Source organism: Macaca nemestrina, chromosome 8 (genome assembly GCF_043159975.1).
Source record: "Macaca nemestrina isolate mMacNem1 chromosome 8, mMacNem.hap1, whole genome shotgun sequence".
In the NCBI taxonomy this organism is placed as follows: Eukaryota; Metazoa; Chordata; class Mammalia; order Primates; family Cercopithecidae; genus Macaca; species Macaca nemestrina.
The window spans coordinates 18,641,436-18,655,322 of NC_092132.1; the positions used below are offsets into that span (position 1 = coordinate 18,641,436).

At 39.7% G+C, this 13,887-nt stretch overlaps 1 long non-coding RNA gene across 1 annotated transcript; it reads left to right on the top strand.

The window, feature by feature from the left end:
- The first annotated feature begins 3,043 nt into the window (after nt 1-3,043).
- LOC139355753 (uncharacterized) lies at nt 3,044-12,738 on the top strand. Its single transcript, XR_011606757.1, has 3 exons — nt 3,044-3,181; nt 10,599-10,713; nt 12,603-12,738. It is a non-coding gene; the product is annotated as an uncharacterized lncRNA (long non-coding RNA).
- The last annotated feature ends 1,149 nt before the right edge of the window (nt 12,739-13,887 follow it).

Sequence of the window (13,887 nt, forward strand, 5' to 3'; positions counted from 1 at the left end):
CTGTCATATATTTAACTAAGAAAAATCAGCATTTAAGTGCAAGGCTACCAGCCAATAATGAGGTAAGGAGGAGCAGTTTCAGGCAAACTGGGGTGACTTCTCTGTGCACCCTCTGTTGCACACCCAAATCATTGCAAACAGACCCTCCACCTGAAAAGCCACTTGGTGAGTTGAAACTCCTGTTCTGCCAGGTTTTTCCTCTTGTTAAAGAACCACTGAATAGATATCCATGCATACACTTTGGCTTTAAGAGATTTCCAGTTTCTAGGATCATGTACAGTGATGTCACGTGGGCTTGGCTTTGTCCCCTGCTTCCTTCTCTTTGTTATTGTTTCTAGAGACAAAGAGAGCCCTTTAGATGTCAGAGTCTGAACAGGAAGCCTGTTACTGCACTGGAGCCTCACTAGGCAGGATTCTGAAGGAATCATAGATTGTTCCTCCTATCAGCTCTGCTTGGTTATTGGTTATTTCTGTCTCTTTTCTTTCTTGAGCCCTAACTTGGCTTTTACAGAAAATCCACTGGAACCATGGACTCTACAGTTTACATCTTATGTTCTGTAGTCCCAAATACACACCTCTTCTCAGTCTTGGCTCAGAAAATGGCAGGCTTCATAGTCTTTAGAAGGAGAATACTTGCTGCCATTCTTCAAGGCAAGGCTTCATCTCTCTATATTGTTACTCCCACTCTTTTCATTGCCTGAAATATCATTTTCTGTCTTTCCAACCTGGCTTTCTCCTTTGCATCTTTTCCCAGTCAGTTTCAGCCTCCTCCACCCTCTACATGCCTCTGGGTGGGAGTGCCTGGCGCTCCTATGTGCTCCCACAAGGCTTTGTACTTTTCCTGCTCACTGAACTTCAATTGACCTGATCATTAGTCTGTCTCCTCCATGATCTCTAAGCTCTTGGTCGGTAGCTCTTTCCAGGTTTTAAATCTATAGTGCCTAACAAAGTGGGACAATTTAAAATAATTATTAATTAAATTAATTTGACATTCCATTTCCTCTTTTTTTTTTTTTTAAATCATTTATAGAGACAGATCTCGTTATGTTGTCCACGCTGGTCTTCAAACTCTTGGCCTCACGTAATCCTCTCACTTCGGCCTCCCAAAGCACTGAGATTACAGATGTGAGCCACCGTGCCTGGCCCTGTTTCCTATTTTGTGTCTGAAACAGTAGGCTAGGTTATGCTGCAGTAACAAACGATATCCACATCTCACAAAAGCCGTTAAAAAATGGTATTTCTGTGTGTCAACACTGTGTCAATCATGTGCCGTTTGGGACCTCTGTTTCATTCTGGGCCCCAGAATGATGGTGCAGACACTATTTGAAATATTGGTAGGTCATTCATGGAGGAGGTAAAGATCTGGAGGGACTTACACTGTCAAGTAAAAACTCTGACCCAGAAGTGAGACACAACCCTTTGATTCACAACTCATTGCCATCCACAACTCATTGGCAGAACATAGTTGTATGGCTCCCACCTAATCACAAATGGACCAGCAATTTCACTCCTGGTCCTTGAAAGCAGAAAGTAGAATATTTGAAAATTAGCACTAATGATTTCAGAATAGCTATTGAAGAGCTTTACTCTAAAGTCCTGGAGTGGGGAAGGGGGATGGGGTGGTTTGCTAGGATAAAACAGAAATCCTGTCTCATTTCTCTGTAGAATGTAAACTTAGCGCTGTATCTACACCAGCTGACCATATGTGGCCTGCTGTTCTCACAGGGTTTCCTCCAACCCTAGCATGCTCTCACTTCTCTGAGCTTTTACAACCCATGCTGTTTGTTACCCCTGGAACTCTCATTATTCCCTTCTCTGTTCCTGCTTGCCCTCACCTGATTATGCCCAATGTATTTTCCAGACATTTTAGTATATATAACTTCCTCCAGGAAGCCTTCATTAGAAATCCCTCACATACACATCACCAAATTGCAGTTAACTATCCCTTGTCCCTCTTTTTCAAGAGCCTTATTTGTTTTCTCCATCCTAGAATTTACTAGATTTTTTTCAATAGTCTGTCACTTACCACTAATCTAAATGTTTTCATGACAGTACAAATTGTGTCTTGTTAACCACTGTGTCCCCAATGCTGAACACATACTAGTTGCTCAAGATGTATCTTTGAAGAAATGAAACAATTAATTATTTTATATATATATATGAATAAAATAAATCTCGACTCTTTCTACACTGTTTCAAAGTAGTTTCTCCAGTGCTCTGACACTTTTATGGCCCTCTCCTCCAAGAGAAGAGATCCATTTCTGATTTCTTCCTTGAGTTTAATCCAGAAGCATTCCTCAGTTCACATTCCAATACACTTCTCTCTGGCCAAAATTTTAACTCATCATTATTGTTTTATTTATCAGCTGTGAAAAGACCTCCTTAGTTAGTAGAAGACTCTTTCCAGAGCTTTCCACTCTGAAGTTTGTAAACTCATTACACACACACACACACACACACACACACACGAGTGCACACATTTGGAAACTTGACCTCCTACGTTTAAAATGGAAGATATGACCACAACTACCTCTGGAGCTCCTGTTGGTTCAGGCGCTGATTTTAAGATCTCATATCTTCACTGCATTCCAATCTCTTTAAGCTTTTTTCTTAAAATAAATCCCTCAACCTCTGACCAGTGTAGCTGTCGCTAAGCAATTTTAGAAGCATTAGTCTTATCTGGAAGAAGGTTATATGTTAGGTCATTACTCCTTAGGACAGGCAGAAAACTTTTCCTTGCTATCAGCAAGATTGCCTGAAATTCCACCATTCGTTGATGTATTTATTTTTGACATTTATGTGTCAAATTCTATGCTAACTGTTTTCTCACAGAGAAGTCATGGGTGTTAGGGTAACTCTCTTTTCTTCTTCTGGTACCCCACTTCCCCAGTGATGTAATAATCACCTGAGTGAGACATGTCATCATATTCTCCCTGCCTCTGCCTGTGTCTGACATACCTCCTCATTCTCCCTTAGGGAGGCTTTCCATGACTCTTACACTGAGGCATCCATCCCTGTCCCTGAAATCTGTTCCCACAACACACTGCATGCCCCCAAATATGGGCCTTCTCACATCTTGTTATAACTGCTTGTTCAATGTATGTCTTCTTCTACAGAGGGTAATCTTCCTTGAGAGCATGGTTTGAGACAGTCTCACTCAACATCTATTTTCTGATGCCTGGTACGTCATTCAAGTACTTTATTAACAGGTGTATAATAAACACTTGCTAAGTGCATGAAAGAGAATGTTTTGGTCTGGTTGAGACTGAACTGGGAGTTAAGTTATACAATCAATGTTAAACTATCCAATTATCAGGCTAAGCATGTGCTTAGAGCAGTAGGGAAAGAAAAAAAAAATTTAAAAGTATTATAAAACTCCTTTGATAAACTTAGCCAGAACTTTGGAATCAAACCATTCTATAAACAGCTATTTAATATTACGATACATAAATGCTTTGTGTTATTTCAAAAGACCTCAATTTTATTTCTAGCTAATTCCCAGAGTAAGAAAGCAGCCTTGATCTAGCTCATAATCCAAACATCTTAAATACATCCTCACCCAGCTACTCTAGCTACAACTTCCTGACTAACCAACTTTCTGATGAAAAGCTAAATGTTTGAAGTGAAAAAGAGACTCCAACCGTTGTGTGCCTGAGGAACATATGGAGAAAGGAAGGGACTCTGGCTGGACTTGTTTTGGCTGAGCACGGAAGCTTCTGGAGCATTGCGTAAGGCGTTACTGAGAAAACATTCCAGTAAATCTCATCTGCTATTTCATGTGTGCAAACCTCAGTGCATTTAGCAGTTCCCAACTTTCAAATGGGTTTAATTCCAAAAGCACACTTCTTTGTCAGATTCTCTTAAGAATTCAAAGCCATTTTCCCATAGAAACAATACTGTAAGTGATTGTAAGTTTTCCAGGCTGGCTTACCAAAACCTACTGATTCCATAATTCAGCTGAAATACAATTGCCATTATGAAAGTAGAAAATCATGCTATGAAGGTGCCATTTTCTCCTAAATGCCATAAAACACATCTAAACATGGAGAATATAGCAAACATACATTTAAAAGTCACAATAACTTTTCTGGGGTCAAGGTCTGTTAATACATAAAACTTAAAACAACAAAAATTAACAATAACTGTTTTACATTGCCTATTGGTACTTATAATAGCAGTATGAAACACATTGCTAGCTGTCTCTTGAAATCCATTCTTCCCCTTTTCCTTTAGAAAGAGAAACCAACACGTAACTTAGAGCTGGATGCAAGGTCAGCCAGAATAAAGAGTCTGTTGCACAGCCCCTGTGCAACCAGGTGTGGCCATATGATACAATCTGCCAATGGGGTGCATACAGAAATGATGTATATAACTTCCAGGTTTTTTCCTTAAGGCTACAGCCCCTGCCCTTGAGTTGGCTAGAATGGAGAAATATGGGAAGTTATCCTAGATAGCACAACTGAAGATGGAATCCTGGAGAATAATGAGGCCCAAGATAAGTTTCTTAGACAATATTGTAGAGCAGGGTCACCCTATCAGTTCTCAACCATCTATGAGGCAATTTTTATGTCATAGAAAAATAAATTTTTAGCTCGTATGAGTTACTTTTAAGTCTTTCTGTAATTGTAGCCAGATATATATCTGAGCTAACACAAGCAAATAAATGGTGATCTAGGTGGAGAATCCTGTGGAGATTGTGAAGAAAATATATGAGAATTTCCAGGATGGTGCTAATTTAGAGAAAGATTTCTGTTCAAAACTCACGATTTTTATTTTCCTTAAAAAAATGCTATTCTTTCCCTGATGAATTTTGCCAAAGTAGCCCATGGAGATATTCTTTCTGGACCATATTCTATAGTCTAAACCAAATATTTGCTTATGAAATTCCCTCTCTCCCTTCCTCCCTTCCTCCCTCCCTCCCTCCTTCCCTTCCTCTTTTCCTCCCTTCCATCCTTATTTGAAGCCCGAGATGTACCAGTCATTGGGCTGAGAATATAAAGTTCCATAACGCACAATGTTTTCTCCTCAAGGAAGTCACAGATTCATAAAAGAGACAGAAAATGGAACAAATAATAGCCCTGCAATGTGATACATGTGATAACGCAGTTATTTCCAAAGCTCTAGGAAAGCACAAAAATAGAAATGTTTTTTGAAAATTATCACAAACTTTGCCTAAAAACTGAAGAATGGGGGTTTGGGAGTCACAGCTAGAGGGTACAGGATTTCTTTGTGAGTTGATGAAAACGTTCTAGAATTTATTATGGTAATAATGGTTGCACAACTCTGTACAAGCCTTTGGATTGTATATTTTAAAGGGGGTAAATTGTATGGTATGTAAATTATATCTCAATAAATCTGTTATAAAAAGAACACTGAAGATTCAGAGCTTCTTTGAAAGCTGACGTTTCCAAGATGACTGAATGCATGCACATGTACACATTTACACGTTTGATTAGTTCATAATAACACTCAAAGTAAAAAATCATAATAATGCTCAAAAGGTTTTATGTTAGATTCAAAGTCACTTGATGAGAAGCGTCAGTGGCTCAGGTGCCACTCAGAGAGTATGATTCAAAAATCAATCGAGGCTGGGCCTGGTGGCTCATACCTGTAATCTCAGCACTTTGGGAGGCCAAGGCAGGAGGATCAACTGGGGTCAGGAGTTTTAGACCAGCCTGAGCATTATAGCGAGACTCTGTCTCTACAAAAAGAAATAAAAAAAGAAAAGAAAGCAATTAATAGAGAAAACATACATGTATAAAATATTTAATATTTTAAATAAATATTAATATTAACCTTTTAAATATGAAAAGTCATATTTTAAAAATACGAATGTATTTTTATAAATGTTCTTATAAAAACATTTTAATAAGTGTTTATTTATAAAATATTTATTAATATGAATATCTATACTATAGATACTTATACAAATATTTCTATATTAGTATATTTATGTTGGTTTAGACTGAACATATTTAATAAGGGACCTAGGATGGAACACAGTAATGGGCTCCAGTTCTTCACGTTCCTTATTCTTGGACCAAAATTTAGAAAGCACTTGGGCACTTGCATTGATTCTGGCACCTTCGACACTGTGGTGAGAAGAAGGTGCCTTAGCTAACCACTGTCTCGGGAGAAGGATGAGAGACATGTGAACCTCTGCTGTGCCCAACCCAGAATAGGCAACCAGAGACTCATGAGCCAGCCCAGCTGAGACCAAAGACGAGCGACCCTATCCGCCAAGCTTCATCTAGACCAGCTCATCCCCATCCACCTTACAGTGGGAACTAAACAAATGCAATTGGTACAGATGAGGTTGCCATATAAACAAGTTATGGACATAATTAACTGATACAAGCCCAAGTAGAGTTTATGATTGGGCAAGTTGGGGACACACTTTTCTGATCCTTACTCCCACTCACTTTTCCTCTCTCAATTCAAATACCAGCAACTGATCCTGACACCCTAAGTATAACTCTTTCAGATCTGCGAAGCTTGCTGTTTAAGGTACTGTGTGTACAAATTGTTCCAAACTCAAAGATTGGATAAATGAAGATAAATCAAAGTCTTCCTATTTGTGGACAGAGAAACTTCAAGAAACTTTCTCTCATTACCACAGATGCTATCCTTGGCCTTTTGCTGCTGATTACCAACTACTTCTCAAAGCCACTGTTCTTACATGCCATGGAGCAAAATCGATATCATTAACCCTAGGAAACGATGGAGTCATTTGCCCACAAACTTATTTTTCTCTCTCCCTAAAACACTTGCTTCATTTGCAAGCTCATGTGACTCACTCACTCAACACTGAACATGTGCTCAACAAGAAGTAGAGGGAGGTGGTGGTTGTTTTTCAGTTTCCTTTATACACGGTGTTTGTGCAAGCCCCTAATTCAGGATGATCTCTGCAAGGACTGACATAAAATTTAACAGCCTGTATTGCTCATCAGGGTCTTCCAGAGCTGAGAAGTGAGGACTTACCTTTCAGAGCAATCGCTGAATTACAATTATTTAATTTGATTTTTACAGTTCTCTGTTTTATTAGACTGTATCTGTATTCTCAATATTGTATCTCTAGTGTTTGCTACATGGTCAAACACATGCTTAGCTAATCCTTGTGTGTCTGAAGACAAATCAAAATCTTTATAGAGAGACTATATCTTATAGATTCAAAATCAGATATTCTCTAAATGTCTCTGAAATTCAGATAATGAATGACAGCCTCCTCAATGTCATATATATGTCACATATATATGACATATATATATAGAGAGAGAGAGAGACAGTGTAACAGAAATTTTTTTGTGAACTTGGAAATTAGACAAACATGGATTTGAATCCTAACTCCACTATTTTCTGATTATGTACTTAGCAAATTAATAATTGGCAAATTAATAATTCAGCTATCTATGCTTCTATTTCTCCCTTTGTAAAATGGAGATTATGAATGTTGTAAAATTAAAATCATGTATGTAAAATGCTTAGCATATTCTTTTTGCACAGAATAGTAATAAATGGTGATGAACTGAATGACGCTTAAAGACCTTCTGGATTATTTTGGGTGTTTTATAAAAGACATAGAAAACACACACCAATTTTAAAGGAAGAAAGAGTGTATCAGTGCAGAGATATTACTCCATTAGGCTTTAGAAACTTATCTTTGATGAATTAGTCACTCTGATCATATAACTATGGAAACGGCACACACGTGGCTGAATCAGAAGCTCCCAGCCCCAACCTGCAGAAGCAATAGAAACTAGATTAGTAGTCAAGGTGCCCATGGGAAACAGGGACTGGGAAGAGATTTCAGGTCTTTAGGTGCTGGTCCACCCTATTCCAGGAGAATCCTTCCCATTTAATGAACACCTTGTGAGTGTCAGGCACTTTGTGGGGGCTAGAGATTTGAATACAAATCCCTTATCACATGACATTGGAGCCACGGTCACTTACGCTAGCTGTTTGCCCAACTAAACCGAAAGACTCTGTGGTCATTTATCAGGCACTTGTTATCTCTGAATGAACTTAGTACAGTTCTGGCATGTAACTACTTGTAGATGAAATAAACTAATGCCTTTTAAAATAGCCCCACCAAAGTCATGGTGGCAAATAGTGTCCTTTTTAGGTAAATAATAATAGCCTTAAACACTTAATAAAGCATCTCACCTATATGGTGCTCTGTGTCACATGTGTGTAATCAAAATAGAACTGAGAGATTGGGCCCTCATACTGGGTCATATCAAATGACATCTGAGATTACCATGTCTCAACCGTTAACACTTTGGAAATGCCTACTGAAAACACCATGTGAGCATGCTTATACACATATACACATACACAGACGGCCCATCTCTGTTGATCGTTGACTGATGGCTCACTGATACCCACACACTCCTCACAGGAATGAGCACCTTCACTAAATATTCATTCTAAGATTAAGAACAGACATTTGATTTCCCAAAGAGGCACAATCTTAAAAGTATTCTGACCTGGTTCCAGGGAGCATAAATTTACATAAATTAAAATATTGAAATCATGATTTTCTAAGGAGGATTCCAGAAATGACTACTATATTTAAAATAATGAACAGAATGATGGCATCCACTACAAGAGGCTTGACTGGCTCAGGCTTGCCCATGGACTCCTTTACATGGGGTTCAGTCTAGATGTTTAAAAATATACAGATTCTCCACCCCCATCTCTGTCCCTTGAGACTGTCCTCATTCTGTCTTTATAAATCTATGCCCTGACCTGGGCACAGTGGTTCATGCCTGTAATCCCAGCACTTTGGGAGGCTAAGGTGGGTGGATCACTTGAAGTCAGGAGTTTGCAACCCCCTGACCAACATGGCGAAACCCTGTTGCTACTAAAAATACAAAAATTAGCCAGGTGTGGTGGCAGGTACCTGTAGTCCCAGCTACTCAGGAGCCTGATGCAGGAGAATTGCTCCAACCCAGGAGGCAGAGGTTGCAGTGAGCCGAGATCGCGTCACTGCACCCCAGCCTGGGCGATAAAACAAGACTCTGTCTCAAAAAACTAATAATAAAAAATAATAAAAATAAAAAAAATCTATGCCCTGGGTTTCTCTATGGTTGCCAGCTTTCAGGTGATTCTGGTTCCAGGTATCAGAATCACTAACTTGAGTCAGCTCTGGGACCTTTCCATTACTGATGTGATTCAGTGGGTCAGCCAAAAGAGAGACTGCAACATCTGCCATCCTCCAGATCGGTTGCCTAGTTGGGCTACCTGGAAAGGTGTACCTTCCTTCTTTAGCCTTTCTCAGATTCCATCTTGAAAGCTGCAAACCAGGTATGGGAAGCTATCCATTCCAGCTAGATGTTAGCTTTTCAGTCAACAGTCTTCTTTTTACTATTCTCCCTGCACAAACTTCCAAAGATTTTCCCTGGGGCCATGTGTGAATCTGATGAGTCTAGAAATGTCAATCACCCTCCATCCTCTGAGCTTCTCTAATCCCCAGAAGCTAAACCAATCACTCAGAAGCATCAGCTTAAAGGTAGAAGGTTCTTCCCCACTGGTCTCCAGGTTGTTTGTTTGTTAGAATCCCAAGCCCCGTTTTATCTAGACTCTGTGATCTAAATCTCCTTTGCAAAGATTCCAGAAACAGGAAACAAGGTTGCAACTTTGTATTGTGGGTGTGAGTGAGGTCTTGGGGTAAGTACAAGTAAAGGAGTTAGACTAATCATCCTGTAATCTTCCTTAACATCCCACATCAATTTCATGAAATATTTATCTGTGCAACTTTTCTCTGATAGTACCTAATACCATAGAAATTTGATAAGCATTTGTATAATTACTTAGTAAGTCCCCAGGAAACTATAAGCATTATGGTGACAGAAACCTTGACTGACTTTCTCACTCTCATCCCCAGCACCTGGTGCAGAGCCTGGTGCCCCAGTAACAAAGGGAAATGGGGCTTGATGTTGTTGTGCAAGGGTGTTGGTTTCCTGTCTTCTGGGTAAATGCTCTTCCAGGAACAGTCGATTAGTGAACAGTTATTGCTTAGGTTGACCATGGGAATTCTGAGTTCCCTAAGCTGGGTTCTAAGAGGATTAAGCAATCATAAGATGCCTATGGGCAAGGCAAAGGCAGATCAGGAAGTTGAAGATAACTCTGGCTTTCCCTGTGGAAGCCATCAGTCAACAATCAACAGAGATGGGCTGTCTGTACTAGTCAAGGGAACAGGTGATAAGGGAAAGGATGATGGGCAGGGAGATATCCAACTTTAAAAGACCATTATTTTGCAGTTCTAATGACTCCCTCGCCATAACACATTGCAGGGACAATGTGCAGTGAAAACTGAATGTTTCGCTTCTGGCAGGGAAACATATAAACAAAGTCTGTATTCTAAAGGACATTTACTGGGATTTGAGGCATTAGGGAAGGGAGATAAATAAGGAGAAAGGCATAACAAGAGAACAAATCTGAAAAGAGAAAGAAAAGTGAGTCCAATACTTTTTAAGTAGTCAATCTAGGTACATTTTTATCCCTGACTTACAAAGTATTTCTTCTCCCAATAAGCTAGAGCATCTCTCCTAAATCCTAATATGGTGAGGATAAGATCAATGTTTTATATTTTACAGAGCCCAAGAAGCTAAAGAGAATTTGTAAGAATCCAGCACAATTCAAAATCAGAGGTTTTAGAGCTGGGATGGATTTTCCAGAAATCTTCCGGTTCAATCATCTGCCCTAGGATAGGTAATGTTTAATTTCCCCCATTTTATAAATAACATGAGCCAGTACTAGGCCTGTGCTTATGTCTGAAGAGTCAGAAGGGGCCAAGAAGAGCGTAACTTGGTCCTCTAAACACAATAGTTTGCAAAAAAATCTGCTCATGAACTAACAGCCAGTTCCTTATCGAAGTCACCCAGTGTTTCCCAGACTTGTCAGAATTTATTTCAAAAATCTTAATTAGCTGGATGTGGTGGCAGGCACCTGTAATCCCAGCTACTCAGGAGGCTGAGGCAGGCAGAACTGCTTGAACCCGGGAGGCAGAGGTTACAGTGAGCCAAAATCATGCCACTGCACTCCAGCCTGGGCGACAGAGTGAGACTCCAACTCAGAAAAACCTTATGAGTGATTTCCATGTGCCGGGTTCAGCACAAACTCCTTTAATCCTCACAACAATCTTGGGAGGTGAATACTTTATCTCCATTTTACTACAGAACAAACCAAACTGCAGAGAGCACAGGTAACTTGCCTGAGATGGCACAGCTAATAAGTGAGTGAGCCAGGACTCTGAACACAAATACTGTACCCCTAAGCCTCGATCTTAACCTCTGTGTGCTTTGATGCCTGTCAATTTTATATTCTACCAATGCATTCCTTTTAGAAAAAGAACCAACTTCTAAATGTGACTTTTTCTTCCCCCTCTTGTAATCACCCAGTGGGTTTGTCTTGTCTGCTCACCAAAAAAGTCAACGCACTGAGAACAGCAGTTTTTTTGGTAGAAAAAACAGTTTAATTAATGCAGGGCTAGTCAAACAGACAGTTTATTGTTCAAATCATCCTCCCGGAGAACTCAGAGCCTAGGGTTCTTATGGATAATTTGACGGGCAGTGGGCTAGGGAAGGGGTACTGCTGACTGGTTGCGAATGAAATCATAGAGATATGGAAAATGGTATTTGTGTGCTGAATCAGTCTCTCGGTGGGGGGTGCAGGACCAGTTGAGTCATAAGTCACAGGTCCAGATGGGTTAGTCAGTCCCCAGAATGCAATAGTCTGAAAAAAATCTCAAAAGATCAACCGTAGGTTCTACAATGGCAATGTTATCCACAGGAGCAATTGGGGAAGTTACCAAGCTTGTGACCTTCAGTACAGTAACCCGCGATAGCAAAGTAACCTATGCCTACATTTTAGGAGAATTCTGGTCCCTTCCATAATCCTAATCTCGTGGCTTTTCATTAGTCTTACAAAGGCGGTTTCAGTTCCCACACAAGGAGAGGGTCAGTTTCAGGGAGGGACTATTATCATTTTTGCTTCAAAGTTAAACTATCAACTAAATTCTTCATATGGTTAGCTTGGTCTATGCCCAGGAATGAGTGTGGATAGCCAACCTGTGAGGCTAGAAAGAAGATGGAGCCAGGCCTTCTAGACCTCTCTTGCTGTCATAATCTTTGCAAAGGCAGTTTCACTCTCAAAGAAAACTGTGTTTACAATGTCCTGATAATCCTATTACAATATTAATACCCCAGAGGAATTCGAAAATTAAGGGTTAAGAAAGGTTGCACCAGGCACCAGGTCTCACCTCTTGTGAGAAGGCATCCAAGAGGGGAAAACACACCCAAATTATTACCCCAGAGAAAGATGGGAATTAAGTGCTAAGAATCATTGCGCTCCAGTGCCCATTTTATATTCACTTGTCATTTCCCCATCTATTTGCGAGGCTCTTTTGCAATAGCTCTCCTTCCCGAAATGAGTGTTTGTTTCCCCCATTTATCTTAAGAGCCAATAGCCAAATAAAGACATCATTTTTTAAGAAGAGACTGATTTATCAGGGGCTTATGTATCCCCAGAATAATGGCCCAGAAGATTCCTAGCTCCAACACTTGCCTGATTACAACACCTGTTTTTGTGTCTCAAAACAGGCTGATGACATCCTTTCTCCACTGGATTGGAAGCTCCATGAAGAAGAGCATTGACTCTTTCCACCTCTGCCTTCCTGACACACAGCCCAGAGCCTTCCCAATGTGATGTTCTCAAAAAATATTTACTGGATATAAAACCGGCTTCTAGCCCCTTCTCAACCAGGGGTAATCATGCCCTCCAGGGAACATTTGGCAATCTGGAAACATTTTTGATTGTCACAACTTTGGATAGGGTTGCTAGAGGTATCTAGTGGGTAGAGGCCAGGGATGCTGCTAAACATCCTACCAGGCACAGAACAACCCCCCACTGCAAAAATTATCCAGCCCAAAATATCAACACTGCTGAGGGTGAGAACCTCTGTTCTAATTCAATGTAATCCTTTTGTAAATGGAAAACAACTGAGAACTGAAGAGATGAAATTTCATGCTCATCAGAATGATGGTAGAGTCAGGCTTAGGGACCTAACTCCCAGCCCAATGTCCTTTCTTTCACTGATAAATAATACTCCAGAAATTGGGACAGCTCTCTGCAGATCACTCATTTGATTTCCCAGACCAAACAGACTCATGCTAAAAAGAGAATCTTAGATTATGGCATGATTTCCTACTGTCTATTTTTACCTAAAAAAAAAAAAAATTGCATAGCTTGGTGTGTATAAATAAAGCAAATGTTGTATACATACATATCTTTAGCTGATTTTTTTTTCCTTTAGTTTTCTACAGACTGATGAGACACTGCTTCTTACCACTAATTTTTCTTCTAAAGATGTACTAATAACTGATTAAACAGTGATAAATTAAGGACATAAAATGGCTCTTTAGCGCTCATTCTCTCTCATCATCTGAAACACATATCAGAAAAAGTCAAATCTGCTAACTTTGAGTACTAGTTGCATTATTATTTTGTGTATTTTTAAAACGCTATGCAAGATATCCTCCTGCAGGAGTAGGCCTTGGCTCAAGTACCTCCCAAAGCCACTGATGATGCCCCCAAGACATCATCACAGTTTACAGTTTGAAGGTCGAGTGGAGTATGAGGAAAAGCAAAATCGTTGGGTCTAGACAGTTCTGCCATTTTCTTGGGCAAGTTAATTAACCTCTCTGAGACTGAATTTTCTTTTCAAAATGGAAATTCTTTAAAAGGAAATAATTACGGGGATGTTAAAAAATAAAAGACAAATTAAATTCCTTCTGAGAAGAATGAGCACAAACTTGGTGAAGATAATAGATTTCTGCTTTTTCACTGTCGACAAAGCTCTCACTTTTTTCTTCTTTTTATCCTTCA